Source organism: Henckelia pumila, chromosome 1 (assembly GCF_033568475.1).
Source record: "Henckelia pumila isolate YLH828 chromosome 1, ASM3356847v2, whole genome shotgun sequence".
NCBI classification, from domain to species: Eukaryota; Viridiplantae; Streptophyta; class Magnoliopsida; order Lamiales; family Gesneriaceae; genus Henckelia; species Henckelia pumila.
The window spans coordinates 124,374,509-124,394,553 of NC_133120.1; positions in this window are offsets into that span (position 1 = coordinate 124,374,509).

Sequence of the window (20,045 nt, forward strand, 5' to 3'; positions counted from 1 at the left end):
GTGTCACGCCCAAATTACCCAACTCAAGCAGATAATCACTGAAAATATAGTAGTGTGAGTAGGGATCGTTCCCATGAGGAAAGGTAAATTCAATGTGTTCTAAATAAAATAAATGTGGGTTTTCAAGTTTGGATTAACTACTAAAAACTTTAAGCAATTAAAATTCACTAGCATGCAAAATTTAAATAAAATACTAGAGAAATTCAATAAGAGACGAGACTTGATATCGGTCGACTACACCCTTGATATTCATTCATTCAATCATCGATTCTCTAAAATAATTAATCTTATTAAATATTCGTCATTGAAAATTCAATTTTTGTTTCACCGTAATATTAGTTAATTAGAAAACAACATTCTTAATTAATCCTTACCAATGGACCAACCCGATAACAGCAATCTAGATTTAAATCCACGGTAGCATTCAAACTAGTAAAACTGACGAAACTAGACAACACAACACCAGCGGTTATATTTAGCCTATCCAATAATTGACCCTACGAGATAATAAATTCAACAGCAGAAATTATCACACGTAGTTGCTTCGCAAATTAGGTTATTCAAACAATTACGGATTTAAATTCTAATTTAGCTATCGCTTGCAATACAAAATCCTAAGATGGTCAATCCTAAAATCTCGCATACAAACATAAAATAAAATAGATCAAAAATTGATACTTAATAAAGATTAAAACACTACAAATCAAATCTCATAAATAAAATATACCAAGGGTTCGTCTCCCTCAACCAAGTAAAAGAGTTTAGTTACAACGATTCATAGCAAAATTCACAAAATTCAAAGAAAAAGAAGAAAACTAGAATTAAGAATTCAAGAAAAAAAACCTAGCCTCCAATGTGTCTCCACAAGTCTGATAAAAAATCCTACTAAAACGGAATAATAGTCTAATTAAGGCTAGGAACTAAATTAACAAAGTTTTCAAAAATAAATTTTTTTCCCGAAACAAAACGCCCGCTCGATCCGCAACATTCTGCGGATCGAGCGAGAGAAATTTCAACTGCTACTGCCTCACGTAAAAAAAAAGGGCTCGCTCGATCGGTAAACATCTGCGGATCGAGCGAGAGAGAAGTTCCATCCTACTGTCCTCAAAATATAAGCGCTCGCTCGATCTGCATACTCTTGCGGATCGAGCGAGAGAGCATTTCCAGAAATTGACTTGAATTTCCCTTGCTTCAAATCTCCGTTCCTCCGAAGTTCCATATTAGTCCGCAAAATAAGCGACCTAACCACAAAAACAAGAATCCCATCATGCAAACACAGAAAATGCAATACGAACAAAATGCTAAAATAAAACATGCAACTAATGCAAAACAACAACAAAAATGATACTAACAAATGCAACAAAAACACAACTATCAGATGGCGAGAACTGAGTCTCGTCTTGATAGTTTGGAGACGCATGTGGTCAATATGGGCGTCATGATGAAATCTATGGAGACTCAAATTGGACAGCTGGCGAATGCATTGAAAGATAACAACAGAGGTCAGTTCCCAAGCAATACTGAGGTGAATCCCATAGAACACTGCAAATCCATAGAGGTGAGGAGTGGAAAATAAGTTGTCGTCCAAGAACCTACATCTGAAGTAGAGAAGGAGAAGGTGGTTGATGAGAACATTGTTGAGTTGAAGGATGAATCTGAAGAGAAACCCATGTTTAAGCAGAAACTCCCGTATCCGCAAAGATTCAAGAAGAAAGTGTTGAATGAACAATTGCCAAATTTCTTGAGATCTTCAAGAAACTTCGCATTAACATTCCGTTCGCCGACGGTTTGCTGCAAATGCCGAACGATGCCAAATTCTTGAAAGAGGTGATGTCTAAGAAGCGGAAGTTGGAGGAGTTCGAGACTGTGAACTTGATTGAAGAGTGCAGTGTTATCCTGCAAAAGAAGCTACCACATAAATTAAAAGATCCAGGGAGTTTTACGATTCCTTGCATTATTGGCTCTTCTAATTTTAATAAAGCATTATGTGATCTAGGAGTTAGTATTAACTTAATGTCTTTATCTGTTTTAAGGAGTTTAGGACTTGGCGAGGTGAAGCCCACAACAATCGCATTGCAGCTTCCTGACAAATCTATCACATATCCGCTTGGAATCATTGATGATGTTCTGATAAAAATAGATAAATTTATTTTTCCTACAGATTTTGTTGTGCTAGATATGGAGGAAGATGGAAAGATGCCATTGATTTTGGGGAGACATTTTTTGGCTACTGCTGACGCCAAGATAGATGTAAAGAAAGGAGATGGGAGTTGAAGGGGAGAAGGTGATTTTTAATGTGTTCAAGAAGGCTGGAAATCCATCCACGGAAAAAGTGTTCATGATTGAACAATAAAAGAAGATGGAATGTTGCTGCAAATTTGTTAGTGCTATAGAATTTCCAAGAGAGAATGACCCGAAGGTGGCAAAGAAGAAGATGAAAAAGAAATTGAAGTTTAAGATGATCGTTGAGTATGTATGGAGGGTGAAGAAAAAGGGAAAATCCTCCAACAAAGCGGGACCGGGCTAGAACCGGTGAAAGTCGGGTTATGGTCTATAAACTAAGCGCTTCTTGGGAGGCAACCCAAGCTAATATTTTTATTTATTTATTTTTACTTTCTTTTAGTGGTTTTTGTTTTATTATTATTTTAGCATGTTGAGACTAGACATCAATAATAATTTTGAGTTGTGTAGGTGGAAATTTTGGAGCTGCAGGAGTTTTGGTGTTACCCCTAAATAAGAGTTTTGAACGATAAAGATGGCGTCGAGTACTGACGCTTGGTGCCCAAGGTATGTGTCCTTGGTTTTATTTTACTTTTTTACATTGAGGACAATGCACATTTTAAGTTTGGGGGGTGTTTAAAAGTTTTGAAAATTTTGAAAATTTTTGATGAGTTAGTTTGAGTTAAAGGCATGATGTGTAATTGTGTTGGCCTATGATGAAAAATTTTTTTGTGCTAAAAAAAGTCATTGTTAGCTATATTTAATCTTGAGTTCTCATCAATTTGCACAAATTCCTTGATTGTTGACACTTTAGTGATTAGAGAAGCTTTGTGATTTTGTGAGTGGATTGGATGATTCGATTCTTAACTTTGGTGATTTATACTTGAAACCGAGATAGACTAATATGAGCTTAGAAATGATTTAGGCAATTTTATGGAATGCTAAAAAGTTTCAAAAGCAACAGAATAAATAAAATAATTTTTTAACAACTTCATCCGGGCCTGGAAAGGGATTGAAATCCTAATCACCAATCCATGGCTAAGTTTGCGGACAAAATGAGCTTGATGCTCCATCCGAGCTATAGACGAGGAGATTGAAATCCGAATCCTATCTTTAGCTATAGATAAGTTTGCGGGTAATTTATGGGGATAAATAAAATAAAAATGGGTGCAAAATCCGGTGATTTTATGAAAAATTGTGATATAAAATTGAAAAGTTCTTTTGATCTTAGTGAGTAGAATTTGAACTTGGTAGAGAGTGTTTTGAAACTAGAGAGCGAAATTGATGATTCTACGAAACAAACATGTTGCATTAGTGTATCGAAAGCGAGGAGGATAGACAAGAATGGCAAATCACACACACGAAAGCTCTTGAGAAAATTAGCATACATATGTATTGAATCTTGGAATATAAAATTCGGAGGCCGACTATATTACTCATTATTGTTTTGCTCGGGACTAGCAAAAGTTTAAGTTTGGGGAAATTTGATAAGTGCAATTTATCACTTAATTTATATATGATTTGACTTGGATTTTGTGATATATCGAGTGGATATTATGTGAATTTGTTGTTGTTTTTGTGAGATGCAAGGAATGGAGGAAAAGTAGCAAGAAGAAGCGGAAAAGACGAATTATGGAGCAAAACAATTCAGAACATTACTGGGAATGTTTTATAAATCCAAATCCGATCTCCACCGTTCATAATGAATTTGAGATGCTTTAAAGTTTCATTCAAAATTTCAGCTCAATCCGACGGTTAGATTGTGAGATATGATATTTTGAAAATTGTCGCGCGCTGCAAAAACGCACCTGTGCGAGGAAGAAGAGCAGTTGCGCCCTGAATGAAGAATGTAAGCACTATTGCGCAAGAATATAGAGCAGCAGCGCTTGTTCTGGCATGGAATGAAGAAGAGAAGCACAATAGCGCTATATTGCGCTGCGCTTGAGAGAGAGCAATAGCGCTACTTTGGAGCGCAGTAGCGCTGGATGAGAGATTCAAGCGCAGTAATGAGCGCAATAGCGCTGCAAGTGGGAAGCTTGGAAAATAAAAGGACAGAGATATATGCGCGCCCACTCGGAAGAACTTGAGCGCCCATGCGATGTGAAGAAATTCGTAGGATTGGGTCAGAGATTTATGCACGCCCGCGCATATCCAATTGAGCGCCCGCGCTGCCGCGATTTTGGGAAGTTCAGAGTTTGATTTTAGAAGGAAACTTGGGGATTATTTTGGGCTTTTATTGGACGATTCTTAGGGCATATAAAAGGAGATTTTGAGACACAATTAGAGAGAGCAGCCTCCGCACAACAACATAAAAATTGGAGAGCTGAACGTGAATTTTTGAGAGGGAAATCTGGAATCAACGTGAAGAACATCAAACAACAAAAGACGAAAATCGATTGACCGGACACGGCGTCAAATATTCGGATTTGTTTTCTTCCTTTTGAGCTTATTATTATTGAATTGATGTCTAGATTTCTAAACATGATTTGTTTTGATAATATTTTAATTATGAACTAAATTTTATTAGTTTAAAGGTTAATGGAACCTGGTGTAGACTCTTCTACGACTTTTGATTTTTATTATATTGAATTCTTCTAAATTAATTATTTTTTCTAGTATTGATTGTCGTTTTAATTAATTAATGATCACTAATTGAATTGTTATATTTATTTGAAATCATTGCTCGGGAGATGGGATTTTGAATAGGACCAATAAGAATTACATCGTTAATTGTTTATATAGCTCGGGAGAGTATATAGAATTAACGGATCTTTAGGAAGAACATCGTTTTACACATATCACTAAGACTGAATTTTTAAAAGGGATATTGAAATTGAATCTTAGTTGATACACAATATTTGTTGCTCAGGAGAGGAAAATAATATAATTAAGTGTTCTTGGCTATTAATTGAATAGAATTCATGAAAATAATTTAATTAGGAGTAGTTGTTGTCGAAACCGGGTGAAATAAAAACCTCTAGACCATTTTATCCCAATGATATTTTCTGAAGTTGTGTGCGAGCTTTGCTATAATTTATTATTTATTTAATTTTGAAAACCAAAACTCCTAATTTAACTTTCTAGATAAAGTTTAAAATATTTTAATTACAAGCACTGAATAATTAACACATTACTCTTCGTGGAAATCATACTCTACTCACACTTTATTAAAACTTGACTCCGTGCACTTGCGGGCACAAAAATACGCAACACCTTTCTCAGATTCGAGATGTTCAGATGTCTGATCCGAAGATTCAATGGTTAGCTCGATTGGCCAAAATTGATAGTTAGTCTGGATTCCACTGCCATCCAGATGAATTTCTGTGTTTATCTGGTCGTATTGTGGTACCGGAGGATGATACTCTGAGAGAGGATCTTTTATCTCAAGCGCATCGTACCAAGTTGAGTATTCACCTGGGGAGTAACAAGATGTACAAGGACTTGCGGACTCGATTTTAGTGGAAAGGAATGAAGCCGAGTGTGTATCGGTATGTGTCTAAATTCTTGATATGCAGGTTAAGGCTGAACATCGACGACCGGAAGGATTACTGCATAGCTCAATGATTCCGAAGTGGAAATGAGAGTTTATCATGATGGATTTTGTGACCCATTTACCGATGTCTTCGCGGAACTGTGATGCTATCTGGGTTGTGGTAGATCGACTCACCAAGTCAGAGCATTTCCTTTCTTATAATCGAGATTTCACTGTTGATCGGATGACTCATTTGTACATTCAGGATATTTTACGATTCCATGGTGTACCTGTGAGCGTTGTCAGCGATAGAGACCCTAGATTTACTTCCAGATTCTGGGGGAGTTTTCAGCGTGCTTTGGGGAATACACTCAGTTTGAGTATCGCATACCATCCGGAGACAGACGGGCAGACGAAACCACTACAAGAAAAACGGCCAAAGACAACGCTTTTTCCGCGTTGTTAATGTCCTCAAAAAAGCGTTGTCGTAGCCAGTGTTGTAAAAGACCACGCTCAAAGACAACGCGGAAAAAGCGTTGTCGTATCTAAAAACGACAACGCTTTTTCCGCGTTGTCTTTGTCACAAAAAAGCGTTGTCGTAGTTCAAAAGCTTTTTAAGCGTTGTCTTTTTTAGTAACGACAACGCTTTTTCCACCTACGACAACGTTTAAAAAGCGTTGTCTTTTCTCAAATAAAAAACAAAAAAAAATATAATTCACAAATTTTCAATATTATCACTCAATATTCAAATTTTTTGAAAATTAAATATAATATACAATATTTCAATATTATAAATCATTCAAATATAACAAATAATCGAATTCTTCATGTTTATCTCGGCCATTTGCGCTATGCTTTCTGCCTCAAACCGGAGTCGGCGATCATACCAAATCTCAGAATGCTAAATCCATTTGATTCCTCACTTCAGCACATATTAGCATCTCGAGCTTTCATTAAAGTCGCAACAATCTCTTTTCTTTTAATTTGTATCTCCATACTGTAAATTATTAAAAATAAAAACAAACATAAAACAAATATGAATAAATTAAAATGATAATGACAAACATAAAACAAATACTGTAAATTATTAAAAACAAAGTTTAAGTGCCACCTGACCTGGATAAGTTTCACCGTGGATTCAGCACACTGCCTCCCCAAATTACAACCAACCAGACATGACAAAGCTGAATTCACCACAGTTTCTGCCTGCAAATATAAAACCATTTGATAATACTCCTAGGATTTTAAAGTATAGGTCCATTTATAAGCACAAGGCAAGATGTTGTGATGTGATTATAGTGCAAAATATCATAGAAATGCACCTCAGTGACTCCAATGGCCAGTAGTTTTGCATAGTCATCTATAGTGCCTAGACATCAGTACTGGTGCTAGATGTTCTTCCCCTCAGAAATTCAAGTTGCTTAGCTGCCTAGACATGTAGAACATAAGTTAGTAATGCACTAAGCCAAAAATATATCCAAAAAAATGCAAAAAATTGCTGCCAGCATGCAAAATGTAGCTGGATATCATGGCATGTCAGTCTCTTGTCATGGTTTTCGTATTATGTTCTTATACTTCACGAATATATACATAAAAACTATAGCATATTGTTAAATAAAGCAATTAAGATAACAAGTTTCATGACTAAATCATTGTAACACATAATTAGGAGTTGTCCCTGAGCAAAAAAAAAATTATTGTTTGCAGTCCAGCAAGCATAATAACCACTCAGCAAACAAACATATCTTTTCAATGCAGGTCGACTTGTATAAAATCCAGTCCAGCAAGCATAATCATTGTTTGCATATCTGTTCCAAATCAACAGTAACAGTATCTTGGATCAAGATAAATATAAACATCAGAATAAAAAAATAGGAATACAAGTTAGTTAGTGCTCACGGGAAATAATCATCAATTTTCAGGGGCCAAGATTCACTAGCAGCATGTTTTTCATCCGATATGTGCTAAAAAGTACTACCTATATGCACCTCAGCTTTTAATAGGTCATAAAGAAATCAGTAAATCACATTAATTGAAAAAATTTGCATACATGGATTTATTTACGACCGTTGTGTATACAAACAAGTGACCCGTTAACAAAATCCGGTAAGGTTATAAGGCTTTGGCTATAAACAGGAATGACTCTTCTTCATTTTCAACACGTTGGGAATAACAGGGCTTGAGACTGTTTGGACCAGAATAATACCAACCAGGAAGAAAACCAAGACTTTGCAACATATTAAAGACTTCTGAACCCTCTTGACAAAAACAATTCAGCCGTTCAACAGGCCCGTGTTTGGAGTAGTCGGATCAGATCAACGAAACTAGAGTTGAGATGTTACTTCTTTACTATCGAAAATTTCTTTCGTAGGAGCAAAATAGCGACTCAACGGAGTCTTAGGCTCAACGGAAAAAGCAATATTCAAAAGAATCAAGGAAAATGAGGGAAACATAAAACTGAGACTGGAATATCTAATCGACGAGATTAAGCAGAAAAGCACATACATGCCAAAACGCCACAAGAAAGCTGAGGGATGGAAGCAACAAACACTCGCAGTAGCATATATATAGTTGCTAAATAAACAAAAAAGATACCTCTAGGCTTAATTGAATCCCCTACTGCAGCTGGAGCCATGATCAACTTTTTTTTTGTTTAAATTCTGCTTTGAAGTATCAAACAAAATTATTTTGATCCAAGACCACATATTACATAGGAAGAACATGTCATGCACAAGCTTTGATTTCTCCAGAAAAAATAAAATGCTTAAGATACAACATTACATCACTGAACATACACTCTCTTACGTAACACACTAACATATACTCCCGACTATTCACGGATCCACGAACAAAAGGATATTCTTATCGCCCAATCAACACAAGTACACAACAGACACACCAATTCATTCAACGAACACGCGTACACAACCAAAATCGCAGATCTCTGTCACCTAACACGATCTAGCACAGAGAAAGCTAAAAAATGCTTCACCGATCCAAAATTAGATACATTCACAAGCATAAGAACCAAAGAAAAACAGAAACACACAACAAACGATACCAAAAAAAAACAATTGAAATTCTGGAACTCAATATCGAGATAATTGCATCACCTCATCAAATGCAAATAATAGCGGGATACCTAAGAGATAGGCGGTAGAATCAAGAAAGTTAGCAACAAATGGAAAGCATTGTGAAGATGTTAGAGTGCGTCGATCTTTAGATGTCGAGCTTCCTCCGGAGAGAATCTCAGAAGAAAGCTCGTAATGATGCCTAAATTGGCACCGATACTCAGCAGAGAAGCGGCAGAGACTCCAGCGATTAGCCGCCGTCGGAACACTGATTGTAGTGGCCTGAATCACTCGGCCGCCTGTTGAAAACTGCAGAAGACGAATTGAAGATTGGGATGTGACGAGGTCGGCGCATGTCGCGAAGACGGTGAGAGATTTGATGGGGATCGAGGGTTCAATCGATTTCTTTGAGAGTGGCGGATAGCTCTCGTATATTCTATTAGAATTATTTCTTTATTTTTCAAGCTTTTATTTAAAAAAAAGCGTTGTAAAAAAAATTAAAAATAACGCTCATCCACAACGCTTTTTAAAAAGGGTTGTGGATGACCGTCATCCACAACCCTTTTTAAAAAGCGTTGTGGATGACAAATAAAATGTTGTCTTTTATACATTTAAAATAATAAAGACAACGCTTTCTTATAAAAGCGTTGTGTTTCCTTTTTTAACAACGCTTTTTGTAAAAAGCGTTGTCTTTTAACTGTTGTTAATGACCATTTTTGTTGTAGTGAACACACTATCCGTACTCTTGAGGATATGTTGCGAGCCTGTACTATGGATTTTGGTCCAGCTTGGCAAGATCATTTGTCATTGATTGAATTCACGTACAACAACAGCTACGACCGCAGTATTGGGATGACACCTTTTGAGGAATTTTATGGGCGGCGTTGTCGTACTCCAATGTTCTGGGAAAAAGTTGGGGAACGACAGGTAGAGGAACAGAGTTAGTACAGCAGTCTGCAGATATAGTTGATCAGATCAAGAAGCGTATCAGGACTGCACAGGATCATCAGGCCAGTTATGCAAACACCAAGCGTAGACCTTTTCAGTTTGAGGTGGGCGAGAAGGTATTCTTGCGAGTTTCGCCATTTCGCAGGATTTTAAGATTCGATCTCAAAGGAAAGCTATCTCCGAGATTCATTGGTCTTTTTGAGATCTTGGAAAGTATTGGAGATCTATATTACAGACTACCATTGCCGTTGTATCTGTCTAGTATCCATGATGTGTTCCATGTGTCACTGTTGCGACGGTATGTGGCAGATAAGTCTCATGTTTTACAACCATCAGAGGTACAGTTCAAAACTAACTTGACATATGTTGAGAGACCGTTGCGTGTCCTGGATCATAAGGACAAGGTGTTACGGAACAAGGTCATTCCTCTCGTTCTAGTTCAGTGGTAGCGCAGAGGCACGGAGGAAGCCACTTGGGAGTTAGAGAGTCGCATGCATTTGGAACACCCTGAGTTGTTTTGATTGTACTTTTGATTTAAGTAATGCAATTTGTACAATTTTAGTTGTAATAAAGGGATGTTTGAATCAGTGTATAATCTTGATTACTTAAGACCTGATTTCGAGGACAAAATCTCATAAGTGGGGGAGAATGTAGTAACCCGATCCCATTTTTCAGGATTAAATTGATTAAATATAGATTAAGGACTTAATTTAGATTTAATTGGGGAAAATTATGATTTTTAGTTAAGGAAAGTTCGGAAGGTCCAAACCCAAGTTCGGAGGGTCCGAACACTTCGGAAGCATAGTTCATGGTTCGGAGGCTACGTTCGAGATCGGAACGTCCGAACGTGATCGGAGCTTCCGAACAGAGTTAGACCATTGGCATTATCGACGTGTCAATGAGTTCGGATGCGTAGGAGATCGGAGCTTCCGAAGAGGACTTCAGAGCTTCCGATCTCAGTCTATGAATAGTCCCTCCAAGATTCATACTTTCACACCAAAATCACAATTTCTTTCCTCCTATTTGTGTATTTAAGGACGTTTTCAGCCTTCCTAGACTTGGTTCGGGAGTACATCAAAGTGGTGCCCAAGTCTTGGGGCAGTCGTCATCAGCGGGCTGACGACAGACTGGGGTATTCCTAAGTTCTCTATAAATAGTTTGGGAGTATCAATTAGCTTAGTTAAGACTTTTAGATATGGTTTAGTGATTTAGTAATCTTGTGATTATAGGCTTGGACAATAGAAGCTGGTGTAGCTTGACTAGTAGATTTAAGGTACGAAAGTACTGTTCGAGATACCCTAACTGAGTATGCATGTATTATATGTTGCACTTATTATATGACATGATTTTATCTACATATATTATGTCACATTATTATGCTTAATGCATGATCATCTTGAGCTTGTATCCTTGTAATATCCTGTAGTAGGGTTTTCACCCTATCCTGTTAGTGGATGGTTGGACATGTAGATTCGTGATCAGGTCACCTATATCCACTGTTAGGTATGTGAGTCACCTCCTGGTGCGACGGCGCAGAGTGCTACATACCTAGGGCCCGAGTCTGTTCTTGACCAGAGATTCTTGACCTCGAGTCTTGGTACCCGTACACTTGCATTCATGCACATATAATATTGTATACTCATACTCTCGTACTGAGCGTAGTTCGCTCATGTATTTTATTTTTGTGATTTTTGGACACTCTATTCGATGGGACAGGTCTTCGGTTGGATAGCGTAGGAGATGCTGGGAGATCCTAGGTGTCGGGGTTGTTAGCGTGGGAAGTTTATCTTTGCAGTGTTTTTTTTATCATTCCAAGGATGTTGGTACTGAGAATCTTGTTATTCCATTTGGTTGTAATAATTAAGTTTGCAGCTTTCTTCTTTTGGGATTGTACAACTTTATCAGTTTACGCAGTTTATTTTTTATTATGCTCTTATTAAAATTATTGCATGCTTAGTTATGATTAATAGGTGATCACAGTGCGAGTTACTACAGAAATGCTATCTAATGCAGTTTACATATGTATGTAAATTGCATTTGAATTTTAAAACTTGAAATTAATGACTGAGAATAAGAAAAGATGCAATCTATATTTTGTTTTTCAAATTTTGTTTTTTAGTGAAATGATTTTCATATGCTCAGGTACATTTTTCTCATTTTATCTTTACTAATTTCATTTATTGTTCTGTCAAAAATGTGTTCATTCTCAATCATATAGCCAGAAAATGTATGTTTATCCTTACTAATGTTTTAAATTATTTTTTCAAATTTTAAATTTCTTTTCTATGTTTATTTTCGGCTTCCACACAAAATGAATTTGAAGTTTAAAATTTGAAAATAAGGTGTGAGAATCACAATAGATATAAACAAATTTATTACGATTATTTCTCAATCTGTTTAAATTTAAACTCACAGATGCAATCTATATTTATTTTTCAAGTTTTTTAAATTTAAATTGTCTTCATTTCTCAATCAGTTTACATTTAAACTCACAGATTCAATCTATATTTTATTTTTCAAGTTCTTTAAATTTAAATTTCCATCATTTTACAGATTGTTTTACCATATATTCTGATCATATTTGTTTCTATCTCTTGCGAATCTATCTCATTAATTTCAAATTTTAAACTTCAAATGGAATTTACATTTTATTTAACCTTATACTTCTTCATATCTTTTTTACTCTTCCTTGATTATATTGCTACAGTTCTTTTAAGGGATAATTATTTTAAAATCCCTAAACCTAAACATAAATTTCTCCTAACTCCCTACATTCAAATTTTTTAGTTTGCACTCCCTAGTGGTCCCCAATTTTGATTAAACAAGTATTTAACTAATCTTTTGTACTTTGGCGTTGTTTTACCTATCGAACCAGTTCATATCGTGAAGAACTATTGGTTGCGCAAGGTTTCCAGCCTATATACTTTAGATTAGGGTCCAACATGCTTTCGTAAAGTGAATCAAATTTAAATACCTCTTTGACCATAATGTCGTCGGGTCATACCTGTCGAGTTTTACGAAGTGCTCCTCACACTCCAACCATGCAGTCGCAACAGATGGTTTCTGCACAAGCTCCTTCAACGACACCCAGCACAGCCTTAATTCATTTTCTACCTTAAGGCGTATGGTATATAAATTTAATTATAAAATATGAACATGAAAGAACAAGAGACTTTAGAAAAATTATTCAGACATAATATTATTACATAAATCAACTCCTTTGAAGAGGAGAAGACAACTTGTTTAGCTACTCATAGTAGCCTCGTTCTTGAGATACATCAACGAAAACTTATTACAATAGAAAGAGAAATATTACAACAACTTTATTCGTAAGAAAACTGAAGGGAATGATCGATGTCTTCAGCTTCCTCAAATGCCTGTATTTATAGCTGTAGTTCCACTCGTTTCACCGAGAAACTTCAGGGAATCTTACAGTTGTCTTGTATTTCTTTATGCCATTATTTATGGCATCTTTTACTAGTGGAGGAGGCAGCTGTCTTGAATTTTTTTTTATGCCATTATTGATGGCATCTTTTACTAGTGGAGGAATCACATGCCTGCCACTTTCTTTTGGCTTTATTCTCCTCACATGCCTGCTTTATTGTTGTCGGGGCATCTTTTGCTTTTGAAGTAGACCCCTGTGAAAATGCATCTTTGGTGGTCCTTGTCCACCTTTGCTTGTCTCGGAAAAATCCTTTCGATCCGTTCGGGGTCTAAAGGTTTTTCCAAATTCTAGCTCCTTCTGATTTGGGCATTCTGGGCAGATATTCTCTGACCATCGTCCAATATGAGCCATGTTACAAAATTTTCGGCGAGTTTCTTTACTCCCCGACAGCTTGTTGTTCCACAAAATATTTCTCTTCTTTTCGAAGAGTTCTTCCGCAAATGCTGTAGTTTTTCCTGTCATTGTGTTCAACAGGAACGATCCGTTCACAGAATTTTGATAAAATTTGAATGGAAACTTGACTTTGTCCATCTCAGTAAGACAGACCCAAATACCCCATGCCCTTCTGGTTGAGATCTCATTTTCCCCGAAAGTGGACACCAAGGGTATTTCTTCAGTTTTAGGATCCTTGATAAATTTATGACTGTTTATATCAGGTCTTCTCAGCTTGATAAAATGAAAGGGTTCGTGTGATCCTTTCACTATTGGTTTTGGAGCTGCACTGAAAAAATATAACTCAAGCACATCTCCTCTGGACAAATGATCATTATTTGCCCATGTTTCTTGGACTGCTTCCTGAATCCATTTTGGTAACTGTGATATCTCCAGAAAGCTTGGTGACGTTGTATAAACTGAGGCCAAAGCCCCAAATTCATACCAGAGTTTTACATCTTTAGGATTGACATTGTTTTTTAGCCAAACCCTTGGATATATTCCTGCAACATCAACCCTGCAAGTGTTCGGGTTGATTTTATTTCTTGTATTCAATTTCTCCCACTTCTGTTGATAAACCTGGAATGGAGAAATAATAGATGGATTAGTATCAATCTTAGATTTGCCCTTGTCAGTGTTGGGCCTAAGATTGATCTCTTCCTCTTTTACCCCAGAGGCGGAGGGTTGACTTGATGAGTTATCCTCATCAATTGTTGCTTCATCCAGATCATCAAAGGCTGATGATAGATTAGCTCTTGTTTCTTGAGTTTTAGATTCCTCAACATCTTGTTTTACAACCGGTGATTGTATTTCTTGTTCTTGTAAAACCAATGGTTTTAGTATATCTTGTTTATAAGAAACCAATGGTTTCTCTATAGCCTTCACAATTGGCCCTTGAATAACAGCCCATAGTTGTGTTTGAGCTTGCATACATCCTGTAATTCGATTAGATACTTTGATCCGATCAGCTTGTTGTAACCTGCCGGCCATTTCAGCATTAATGGCTAACTGGTTGAACTCGTTTTGAAGCAACCCAAGGTGTTCCCTGAGATGCCTCTGCATTTTCAGGATGAAATCCACGTCACTGCCTTCCATCTCTTGTTAAAAAATCTGCAAGAATATTTTCATGAGATGTAATAATAACAATATCAAAAATATAATTTTGACATAAAGCTTGCCATCTTAATAACCTAGCTTTCTCAGGTTTAGATTCAATCTTATTCTTTAGGAAAGCTTTTACCTGGGTGTTATCAACCTTCAGAGTGAATTTTTTAGCAAGTAAAAATAATGGCCATTTTTCAAAAGCCCTTTTAACCGCATAAAATTCATTCTCGTTGATATGTCATCTAATGCCTCAGATTCTGAAAAAAGACCGCAACAGTATCTTCATGGTATTTCCCCATCTGGAGTGATTTTGGTAAGGACTGCCGCCCACCAATCGTCGCTGGCATCCGTAAATAATACCAGATCATCTTCATCTACGGGTATAGCCATTTTTGGGAGATTCTTACATATCTCTTTTAATTGGTTTACCCCTTTAGTATGGTCATCGGTCCATATAAACCTAGCATCCTTTTTTAATAAAGGACTGAACACCTTTCTGTACATTGCTAGATTGTTAATGAACATTCCTGCAAAATTAAGTACTCCAAGAAAACTCTGGAGTTGTTTTACATCTTTGAGTTTATCTGGAAAATTCTTTACCTTTTCCACAATATGGGGTTGTAGAATTATTCCAGTTTCATCAATCTCAATACCGAGGAATTCAATTTTCCTTGTTGCTATGACTGCTTTCATTTCAGATAACACCAGTCCTTCTTGTTTACAAATTTTAGAAAAAATCTCTAAGTGTTTAACGTGTTCGTCTATATTTTTTGATGCTATAAGAATATCATCAATATAAACAAACATAAAGTTGAAATAATCTTTAAAAAGGTTATCCATCTTTCTTTGAAATATCTGGGGTGCATTAGCCAATCCCATAGGCATAACTTCCCAAATATAGTGTCCTTGTGGAGTAGAGAAGGCTGTGAATTTCTTACTGCCTTCTTCCATTCTTATCTGGTAGAATCCAGACTTACAATCAAATTTTGAGAACACTCTAGCATTTCGTACACAGCTAATTAGATGTTCTCTACTAGGTATGAAGTACCCGTCAAACTCCAGGATTTTATTAATACCTTGGTAGTTAATGACTAACCTGGGTTTCCCTCTTTTTATTTCACCATGATTTCTGACCAGAAAACCTGGGCTACTATATGGTGAAACTCCTTCTTTGATTAGACCAAGGTCCAAATGTTCCTTGATAATCATTCTCATATCCCTTTGATCTGTTATGTTCATCGGGATAGGCTTATATCTGACGAATTCATACTCTTTGCCTTTTTTTAGAGTAAGACAGGCTTTGAGTTGATTTCTATCCCACCATGCCAAAGGATGCTCATTATAACTTTCTTTGAGCCTCTTTTTGACATCTTCAAGGGATACCTTATTTTCTAACTCTATATCTATATGATTTAGAGTTACCTTGAGAAGCTCCAATATCCTCTGTTTGGAGTTCTTGTTCTGTTGTTATTTTCAACATGGTTTCTCCAAACCTTCTTGAATCTTTCATTTTTGGGTGAAAAAGTTGTCCCTTATCACCACGCTGGCTGCGAAATATTATCGGCAATTGTCGATAAAAAGCAACTTTGAATCTTTGAACGATAATTTTATGATCACAAATTGTAGTGAACATAAGTCTTCTTGACTCATTGTCTTGTGTGTACTTCTTAAACATTTGTAAGAAGTTATTTCCTAACAGGATATCAGCTCCTGTATCATAGAAATAGATTGGTGGTGTTTTTACCTTGTACCAAGGTGTCTGACCTGCTCCTCCTATAAGGATCTCTGCTTGTTTTATTCCTTTGCAAAGAATTAAAATTCTTCGAGAGAAATCTCGTCCAGCAATTTTTGGCAAATCTTCTTCACATTTTTCAGGGAAGACTCCTCTTTTTGCTGTACAAATTCCTGCTCCCGAATCAATATAAGCTGCAAAGTATTCAGCCTTATACTGTTCATACAACATTCCTATCGGAATGTATATGGAGAAAGGACTTGTTGTCAAAGGGATTACTAAATGGCCCTGCCATTTTTAACAGACTGTGTTGTAACTCAGTAATCCGATTAAGACTATTCACCTTTAGTCTTCCTAAGGCTTCAGAAGGTAGAGTATGGTTACTCCTTTCTACCTTTTCGATGCGATCTAGTAAATCATGTTTATGACTTACTAATTTCAACAGCTGCTTCTTCCTCTGTTTGTAAACAGAGTTCTCGAATCTGATTAAGGGATTGTCCCTTATCCAATTCTCCTGATTTTCCATTTCGTAGAATTCTTATTGAATCCTCCAAGTCTTTTCTTTTGCCATGAACTCTATTCCTTTTTCAAGGCGTTTCCATGGTTTATGGTCCTCCATAAACTCTAGGCCAAGAATGAGCTGATCCACTTCTTTTCCTGGAATTCCACATATTTGAACTTCCAATTCTCCAATATTTATTAATCCTTGGTAAGTTCCTTTTTCATGTTGTTCCAAATAGTATATCGAGTTACAAGGGAACTGGTTCCGATGACTTGTAATATCGAATACTATTTTCACTTCTTTCCATCCTTCTGGAGATCTAAGTTTTCCTATTATAGAAAACTCTTTTTCTTCTGGTGGAATTTCTTGAATAGGAGATTTGTCCCATCTCCTACTTGTCATTCGGTTTCCTTGAAAAGATAACCTTCGAGGTTCTATTTTAAGGTCTCTGTATAGAACCGGTCTATCTTGGATTTGAATGTCTGTTTCCTGAATTAAAGGAAACTCGATTTTTTCTGGGTATATTGCATGAGCAACTTTCCCAAAGATCTCTGGAATTTCAATGAACTCATTTCTAATAAATAATTCAGAATGATGAGTATTAGAAAGAGCATATGAAATTTGATATGTAATAGAATATGGTCTATTACCTTCCTTCATTAGTCTCTTTTCCTTGAAGTTTTGATGCAACGTCAAGGCTCGACTAAAGTCCCTGTCAGCTAAATTGTAGGCTATTCTTGGATAGATAACTCCTACAATTTTTTCTGCACAAAGATTTTCTGAGATAGTACCCAGGACAGCATCTTGAATATTCCCCATTCTTTTATCGCATACTACGATATCTATGGGTGAATCTATTCCTTCTTTAAAAGTTGCCTTGATCATTATTTGGATTGCTCCAATATGAATCCAAGACATCGTCTTTGCTACCTCACCTTTCAACTTTTGCAATTCCTCTCTTATTTCTTCAAAAGAAATTAACTGCATCTCTATTTGATTACTTGTTAACTCCATGGGGATTGCCATTTCCCTTCTGGATACTTTGTAAATCAAATTATGTCTTCTTTGTCTAAGCCCTAGGTTGCCTAAGACTCTTTCTACTTGTCCTGCCGAAAATCCCTGGTACTTTTGTAACGTTGGATTTTCTCTCATAATCCTTTGGACCATATTATGAGATATCGTGGTTTGGCTAAAGAATCCAGCCAAACTTTCATGTGTTTCATGCCGAAACACTTCTTCTTTATTCTGATTCTGATTCTGATCCATCCTCAGAATCTTCTTGACTAAACAATATCTCTTCTTCGTATATGCTTTCATCTGAGGGGATATCCTCAAATTGATATACTTGGACTAGATCTTGAAAGAAGACCGCATCATCCATATCTGGTGTTGCTTCAAAAAGTTTAACTCCTTTTTTCTCGTTTTCTGGACAATTTGTAGATATATGTCCTCTTGCTCCACATGTCCAGCAGTTGCAATCCTTGAAACTTTCACTTGCTCTTGTATGAGTTCTCCTGAAAGTTCTTCTTGATGGTGTTCTTCCCCTGCTTTGTGATGAGCTTGTTACTGGGGATGTTCTTGTAGGTCCACTTCTTCTTCCTGACCTATAAGATCTGGCCTTTTGTTTGGACCAAAATGTTCTTGGTTTCCAAGAACTTCTCATTCTTTTATTGTAGGGATTACTTCTGAATTTTTTCCTTTTAAATCCCTGTGATCTGTTTCCAATGATCATTGGAAGATCATTATCTTTACAACATAAAGGTGTACGTTTATTTATACCCCTTATTTTCTTGTAGTTCTTCTGTAATGCTGCCATATGGCACCATTCTGCCAATTTTTCTTTCAAAAAGGACGCGCGTCTTGCCAAAGTGTCAAGATGACCTGGAACGTATTCTTTAATCAGCATTTCTCTCCAGGGACTTGGCATTTTTGCGAAAAATAGCTGAATAGCTACATTTTCCTCGACTCCTGAATTCCATCTGTATTTAGTGAATAACATAATGTATTCATCAACTAAACAGATATCATATAACTCGAGGCTATACAGAGCTTGAGTGTATCTTCTCTTTTTTTCTGTATCTTGATTGTTGAAATAGTCTACCCCTATGAATTGTGCTTTAAATAGGGTGGTCATTCTTTCTCCAATTTCGCTGAGGGATTCTCCTGCTAAGATTGATTCCTTCGTATCTGGCATAGTCATCTCCCAAGCAATCTTGACAGATCCCATTAGACTCATTTCTAGAAGTTTAATGAATCCTTTTTTATTGAGATCTAATGTCCCTGCTGCAATTCTCATAGCTGACGTCCAATCATCTATAAGATCTTCTCTGTTTTTGAAGTCCAAAACATCAAGGTTTAACATAACCCCGTAAGGATGTATTGGATCTAAAACAGTTTTTCCGTAAGGAGTTTGATGGAGTGGGATTTTACTCCTTCTTGATCTGGTTCCTGCTGGATGTGAATTTTCTCCAACCTGAAACTCACTATGTGGTTCTTCTGTCGTAAGTAATCTATTGTGAACAGATTAACTTGTTTATAGGATTTCATATAAATAAAATCCTCTTGATTCAAACCTTCGTTTGAAGTCATCTTTTGTAAAAAAAACTTCTCCTCAACAAAGAAAAGTATGAGTTAACGAATAATATTAAGTCTGAATATTTAACCTAAGGCTCTGATACCATTTTTGCACATAATTTTTTGTTCCAAAATAAGCATTAAAACATGAGATATAAGCACAGAGATCTTTAGATATAAGTATAAAACCTTCAGATCTAAGCACAAAACAACCCATATTGAGTACAAGAATTAAATATTAAAATAATCAAGTTTTGTGATCCTTAGGGAGTGCAAAGAAAGAATCTTTAAAGGAGGAAGTTGGGAGAAAGAAAGGTTTGGATTTGGGGATTTATTCATAATTGACTCTTCTTTTAATTTGTTTTTCTATTGGATCATATTTCAAAAGTAAGATTCAAACCTTAAGCTGTCTACATCAATCGAATTTTTCTCCTACATAGAAAATCGGCGAAGAAAAATTTTTATTTCAAAAAAATATGTATTCATTATCAATTATATTGTTATTATATGTATCTTCTCCGGTAACTATTATTTTTTATTTGAAA